General features: G+C 43.1%; 1 protein-coding gene and 1 non-coding gene across 2 annotated transcripts in view; one reads left to right on the top strand and one right to left on the bottom strand.

The window, feature by feature from the left end:
* Positions 1–7,603, bottom strand: part of UBE2E1 (ubiquitin conjugating enzyme E2 E1) — a 98,846-nt gene that overhangs the window by 22,057 nt on the left and 69,186 nt on the right. The gene's annotated exons all lie outside the window — the stretch shown is intronic.
* On the top strand, positions 7,433–7,539 carry LOC111725890. The gene has a single exon (XR_002773835.1). It is a non-coding gene; the product is annotated as a U6 spliceosomal RNA (small nuclear RNA).

Genomic DNA, 7,603 nt, shown 5'->3' with positions numbered 1-7,603 from the left:
GCCGGTTGAGCTATAGGCGCCGAGCCTAGTTTTCCATTTCTTATAGGTTCTTTATTTTGGCAGTGTTTCTTAGCTTCCAATGTACAACTCTTGCACATATTTTATAAAATATATCCCTAAATATTTTGTTATTTTTCATGCTGTTAAAATTGATGTTTAAACTTTTAAAGTTCTAACTGTTGCTAATGCGTAGAAAAACAATGGTGTGTACTGACTTGTTATCTTATGCATTTATAAACTCACTTATTTTAGTATATTTGTAGAGGCCTAAGAATTTTCTATACGGAACACCACATATAATATACCATCTGCAAATAAAGATAGTTTTATGTTTTCCTTTCCAAAAAAAAGAAATAATAGTATTGTGAGAATCTCCTCCTTAAATTAATGAAAACTAAAGACAGATTTGGAAACAAACATCAGTTCCAGCACAGTCCAAATGTTACTCCTCTACTAAATGGCAAACATAACAAAAAAGAAATAATTCTTTCTTTTCCCCACTGGAGCTTTAAAAAAAAAAAAAGCAGGTATAAAATATAAGACCTACTTTCCCCAGCTCAGAAGTTAGGTTGGTCCCAGACGTGGTCCAGGAATTTAGATCCACTCTATTTTCATTCTAGTTCACCGTGGCGTTGGGAGGTCCAGCAGTCACTGGAATGACCTGCACTGAAATGTGAGGTCAAACCCCTGCCTGAGGATACAATATCACCCACTGCTCAATGCTCTGTGAAGCTGAGGCCTCTGCAACTTCTTTGTTCCCTCCCTCTCCACTGCAGGATCCACAACTCAGAACTACCAGGAAATGGCAGGGTCAAGAGGTGAGGAGAGCTATTTACTGCACTTGGGGAGTCCTTGGCTTTTTTCTTGGCCCCAGCTGGCTGGAGAGAAAAGGGGAAGGCTGTTTATATTTGCATAGGGCCGAGAGACTGAATGAGTGAGGCTATGCCCTGCATGTCAAATACAAAGCTGGGCTTGGAGGGGTGGGTCTGGCTGTGTTCTCATCACTAACACTCTCACCTAAGTGACTCTTGGTCCTGCTCTCTACACACACCCTTCTAGCTGAACAGAAGTCAACAGCTTTTACACAAGCTGCTGCTGAGCAGGCCCATAGATGGAACAATGACAGGTGACATGTCAAAGATGCCCAAGTGTAGTATGTCTAGGACTAGGACTGGTAAGCAGATACACAAGGACTTCTCACCAGTGGTGACTGGTCCGGCCTGTAAATCAACACCTGTATGTGCATGTGTTACCACGTCAGATGCTTCCTATAATGACTCTCTAATAGTCATTTAATATTTAATACCAAGAAGTACAAAGCTTTATCTCCTGAGAAGAGTCCTAACAAAAATGTCATATTCTGAGAATTTCCAATTTTATATGAAACACTGTCAGAGATTGAATTACTATGTATCTATTTGGGATAGGTTTTATGAAAAAGCCAAAAAAGGTGAGATAGGTCCTGATTAAAAGGAAAAGGAGGCAGTTTCTCCAAGCCTCAAATGAGGAGTTTGGAAGGATAAATGGGGCTAAAAAGCCCATATGCTTGAGTAGAAAATAAAGAGTAGTGGGAGCTGAAAAATGAAGTGGGGAAAATTTAAACTCTTCTTTTTTCCTTCTTTTTTCTTTGAAACAGTCTCACTTTGTTGCCCTTTGTAGAGTGCTGTGGCATCATAGTTCAGAGCAACCTCAAATTCTTGGAGTCAAAGGATTCTCTTGCCTCAGATTCCCAAGTAGCTGGGACTGAGGGAGCCCTTCATAATGCCCAGCTAGTTTTAGAGATGAAGTCTCACTCTGGCTCAGGCTGGTCTCGAACCTTTGAGCTCAGGTAATCTACCCACCTCAGCCTCCCAGAGTGCTGCTAGGATTATGAGCCTGAGAGCTACCGCCCACGGCCCATTTTTTTCCTTCTTAAAAGGAAACAGTAACCCTAGCTAAAGTATTGAACTAAAGAAAAAATGTTAAGATCTCATAAAACGTGCATAAAGGTAGATTAAACACAGGATCAACTTTTATTCATTCTTTTATTCATTCTTCAAACTCCACCAACGTTACAATAAACGGTTTTTGTTGTTTTGTTTTGTTCTTAAGGCATAAAACTCCAAAGTGAGACGAGGGAGGGAAGAGACAACACTGAAAGTTTGGAAGATTGAAGGCAAATAATGGGTGCTAAAGGGACTGATATAACCAAGAAAATGGAATCCTGAACTGGCTGGGAAGAAATCCAAGACTGAGTCCATGTATCCCACTGAATCCCCTGAAAGACTTAGAAATTTGTGTTCCCAGTGGAAACTGGGAGTGAGGCAGGAGTACATTTGGTAAGGGGGAAAGGATTAGTTAAAAGTGTGTTTAAGAAGCAGTCAAAGCTGGATGCAATAGCTCACACCTGTAATCCCCAACATTGAAGTGAGAAGATTGCTTGAGGCCAAGGGTTTAAGACCAATCTAGACAACATAGCCCCTATCTCCATAAGAAATAAAAAAAAGTTAGCTGGGCATGGTGGTGTTTGCCTAGACACTGGGGAAGCTGAGGTGGAAGGATGGCTTAAGGCCAGGAGTTCAAGACTGCAGTGACATGCCACTGCATTCCAGCCTGGGTGACAGAGTTAGACCCTATCTCTCAAACAAAGCAGCAAATTCTCTGTGATGGGCAGAATTCTAAGATGGGCTGTATGATCTCCTCCCTAAAGTGTGGGTGGAAGCTATAATTTACTTTTTACCAACAGTATATGGTAAAGTTGATGTGATGTCATTCTCTAGACCAGGTTATGCTTTATTTATATAAAACCAAGTCCTAACTGACTGTACAGAGTCTCCTGCTAGCCTTAAAGAAACAAGCTGATGATATAAACTGCCTATGGAGAAGGCTAGAGAACTCTGAGTGGCCCCAGTCCTACGCCGCAAGGAACTGAATTCTGCTAATAACTATATGACCTTGGAGGAGCTACAAATGAAGACATGCCAGCCAACTCCTTGACTGCAACCTAAGAAGAGCCTGAGCACAGGAGTCAGCTAACTGTCCAGGTTCCAGACCCAACTGAGAAATACTACGTCTGTACTGTCACATGGAACAGTACAGTAAATTTGCAGTAATTCGTTACAAAGCAACAGAAATTCTTCCAGTCTGAGGTTTACTTTCTGGAGAGGTTAAAACAGAGGGTCTCTGCACCAGGGTTCATTAATATGGATGAGGGCAAAGGTGCTGTATTAAAAATGAGCTTAGGGATTCAGGACAGTAAGATTTCCAGTTTTCTTCCTCTACTCAGCTCCCAGTACACAGCCAGCCCTTCACCCTCTAGTCTCTTTTGAGGAACATGAGTAGCCCAGCAAAAAAGACCTCAACATACTGACATTAAAGGCTCTATAAGTAACAGATAATAAAGAAACATGGTTCCTTTCTAACATGGAAAACAAAGATCAGAACAAATTAGAACATAGCCTATAGAAAATCAAATTATAAAGAGATAAAAATTTCAAAATAAACATAACATTAATAATCAGAGAAATATGGCGGCGCCCCCTAGCTCAGTGGGTAGAGGCACTGGCCACATACACTGAGGCTGGCGGGTTTGAACCTAGCCCGGGCCAGCGAAAACAACAATGACAAGCTGCAACAACAACAAACAGCCGGGCAATATGGCAGGGAGCTGTAGTCCCAGCTACTTGGGAGGCTGAGGCAAGAGAATTGCTTAAGCCCAAGAGTTTAAGGTTGCTGAGAGCTGTGACACCATGGCACTCTACTGAGGGTGACAGCTTGAAACACTGTCTCAAAAAGAAAAGAAAAGAAAAGAAAAAATTAGAAAGACAGAAAACACTGCATTGATAAAACAAGAACAAAACATTCAGAGACGAAAAAGTAGCTTGTGGGAATTAAAAATGAAAGCAAGCCAGGCACAGACAGTAGCCCATGGCTGTAATTCCAGCACTTTGGAAGGCCAACACAGGAGGGTCACTTGAGACCAGCCTGGGCAGCACAGTGAGAGCCCTTCTCTACAAAAAATAAGAATAACAGAAATTAGTTAAGTGTAGGGGTACAAGGCTGCATTCTCAGTTACGTGAGAGGCTGAGGCTGGAGGATCACGTGAGCCTGGGTGGTCAAGGTCGCAGTGAACTATGCCCGTGCCACTATACTCCAGCCTGGGTAAAAGAGCAAGACTCTCCCTCAAAAAACTAAAAAATAAGGGGTGGTGCCAGTGGCTCAAAGGAGTAGGGCGCCGGTCCCATATGCCAGGTGGCAGGTTCAGACCCAGCCCCGGCCAAAAACTGCAAAAAAATAAAAAATTAAATTAAAAAAAATCCCCCCATTTATATATCTTCTTTAATAAAATAACAAAAATATAAAAAAGGAACACAGGGTACAGAAATTTATTCTAAAGGGAACTGGGAAGGTTTCACAGTATGTTATGCTTAGAAAGCTGAACAGGGTTTATTTTTTTGGGATAGAGTTACCAAAATGGAGAAGAACTTTTGGTTCAGAGATGTGTGTCTCCTGCAGAAATGTAGTGAAGATGTACCTCGAAAGACTAAATGAGAACAGACCACACAGGACCTTAAATGCCCACTAAAGCAATTCAGAATTTAATAGCTTTGTACCGCCTGTAGGAGTGAAATAACAAAAAAGCTAGTCACTGTCTTAGAAAACATCAGCCAAGTCAGAAATAAGAAAATGCATTCAATTTTCAAGGAATGAAGCAGAGAGCCTAATTAAGAGGCTATGGAGATCTAACAACCTGAACTATAGCAATGGCAGTCAGAACAAAATTATCTCTGCGGAAATCAGTAAGTACTTCATGGTAACAACTCTAAAGTTATCAATAAACCACAGATCCTCTGAATACTTCAACACATACACAAGTAAGATGTCTACATTCAGTCCTCCAAGAGCTGAATAGAACTCAAACTGTTTTTTCCAGGCCTGCCCAGTCTTCCAGCAGTATTGTTAACCAGAGTAACATTGGGTTAAGTAGTTATTCACTAAATAAATAAAATGTGGCCTCAAATGCTATAATCCCAGCTACTTGGAGGGCTGAAGCAGGAGGATTATTTGAGGCCAGTTCAAGACTAGCCACACAGCAAGATTCCATTTTTGGCTCGGCGCCTATAGCTCAACCAGCTAAGGCGCCAGCCACGTACACCTAAGGTGGTGGGTTCGAATCCCCAGCCCGGACCCGCCAAACAACAATGACAGCTGCAACCAAAAAATAGCCGGGCGTTGTGGCGGGCGCCTGTGGTCCCAGCTACTTGGGAGGCGGAGGCAGGAGACTTGCTTGAGCCCAGGAGTTGGAGGTTGCTGTGAGCTGTAATGCCACGGCACTCTACCGAGGGGGACATCTTGAGGCTCTGTCTCAAAAAAAAAAAAAAAGATTCCATTTTTACAAAATAATAATAATTAAGGCTCTGCGCCTGTAGCACAGTAGTTGCGGTGCCAGCCACATACACTGAGGTTGGTGGGTTCGAACCTGACGTGGGCCAACTAAACAACAATGACAACTGCAACAACAATACAAATGGCTGGGCGTTGTGGTGGGCAGCTGTAGTCCCAGTGCCTGTACTTGGGAGGCTGGGGCAAGAGAATCGCTTAAGCCCAAGAGTTTGAGGTTGCTGTGAGCTATGAGCTATCCAGCATTTCCAGGGCACTCTACCAAGGGCAACATAATGAAACTCTGTCTCAATAATAATAATAAATAAAACACCATTTAAATGTATTCACTGCCTATAGCAAATAAAGGGGTATAAATGTATCTGAAATAAACACATCTAAGCAAAATGAATACTTTCAGTCAGTTTACCTGGCAGTTTGATTGGAATTTGTTTCTTGTAAGAACCAGGATTCACAAGTTTAGAAACTCACAAACAGTTGGGCAAGGTGGCTCATGCCTGTAATCCTAGCACTCCAAGAGGCCCCAGGCAGGTGGATTATTTGAGCTCAGGAGACCAGCCTGAGCAAGAGCAAAACCCCAACCCTACTAAAAACAAAACAGGGCAGCACTTGTGGCTCAAAAGAGTAGGGCACTGCCCCCATACTGGAGGTGGTGGGTTCAAACCCAGCCCCAGCCAAAAACTGCAAAAAAAATAAAAACAAAATTTAAAAAAAACCCCAAATATCTCACAAACAGGCACATTCAACACCACATAAGCATGAGCATTGACATAAAGTCTAGAGAACAGCCGCTAAAATGCAGTGCATCTCTGACTATTAATGATACCCGAGAATTCTGTTAATTGAAAGTCACTGTCAGACTGGGTGAAGTCTCACACCAGTAATCCTAGTGCTTTGGGAAACCAAGGTCGGAGGATGGCTTGAGGCCAGGAGGTAGAGACAAGCCCGAACAAATTGAGGCCCTAGTCTCTACTAAAAATAGAAAAATTAGCTGGGCGTGGTGGTGAGTGCCTGTACTACCAGCTACTCTGGAGGCTATGGCAAGATGGCGTGAGCCCAGGAGTGTGAGGTTGCTGTGAGCTAAGCTGAGGCCATGGCCTTTTAGCCTGGGTGATAAATAAAGACTGTCTTAAAGTAGTCAGGTAAGGTAAATAAAGTCACCATCAATATTTGGTCATCTTAGTGTTTTGTTAATGTGCACTTACATTGACAAAGACTACCACATAAAGCCATGAGGCAGACCAGCTGAGACACTGCTAAGAAGATAAAATCAGAGCATTCAAGATTTGTTTAGTAAAACACCTAAGTTAGTGAGATGCACTCATTAGCACTGGAGGAGCAGCAGCTCTGCACTTGTCTCAACCCCACAGAAACCTGATCAGGGGACAGAACGTTCATCCTCGTCCAGTCAAGGTGAAAGTGCCCAGAAGCCAAGGAGTAGACAGTGTGAGAGGCAGGCTGTCAGAGATCAGTGGAGAGCCAGCCCCTGAGTTTCAGTCCAGCCGAGCAAACTGACTTTCCCTTTCAGCAATCATGTAACAGGAGCAATCAGAGCTGTTCTTCACTTCAAGACACCCTTACCCATCTACCATGTGCTAAACCTACACGCAGGACATAGTTCTGGACTGCTTCTTCTAAAAGAAGAACAGGAAAACGTCAGTGGCTCCTGTAGTTGGGACTGTAGGCGTGGAACAATGAGTATAAAATAAAATAAATCCTAATGTGTTTTATGATAGTACAATAAACTGATTAAAAAACACCAATTCAGGCTCAGCGTCTGTGGCTCAAGCTGCTAAGGCACCAGCCACTTACACCTGAGCTGGCAGGTTCGAATCCAGCCTGGGCCCACCAAACAACAATGATGGCTGCAAAAAAAAAAAATAGCTGGGCATTGTGGCAAGTGCCTGTAGTCCCAGCTACTTGGGAGGCTGAGGCAAGAGAATAGCTTGAGCCCAGGAGTTGGAGGTTGCTGTGAGCTGTGCCGCCACAGTACTTTACCCAGGGCGATAGCTTGAGACCCTGTCTCAAACAAAAACAAAAAACCACCTATTCAGTGCTCACTTTAGCAGCACATACACTGAAATTGGAACACTACAGAGAAGATCAGCATGGCCCCTGCGCAAGGATGACAAGCAAATTCATGAAGCATTCCATATTTTTTCTTTTTGAGGCAGAGCCTCAAGCTGTCCCCCTGGGTAGAGTGCCAAGGCATCACAGCTCACAG

This window comes from Otolemur garnettii, unplaced genomic scaffold (genome assembly GCF_000181295.1).
Source record: "Otolemur garnettii isolate 467f Iridium unplaced genomic scaffold, OtoGar3 scaffold00002, whole genome shotgun sequence".
NCBI classification, from domain to species: Eukaryota; Metazoa; Chordata; class Mammalia; order Primates; family Galagidae; genus Otolemur; species Otolemur garnettii.
Note: the sequence above shows the minus strand (reverse complement) of the source record. Positions and strands in the feature narration are given on the sequence as shown.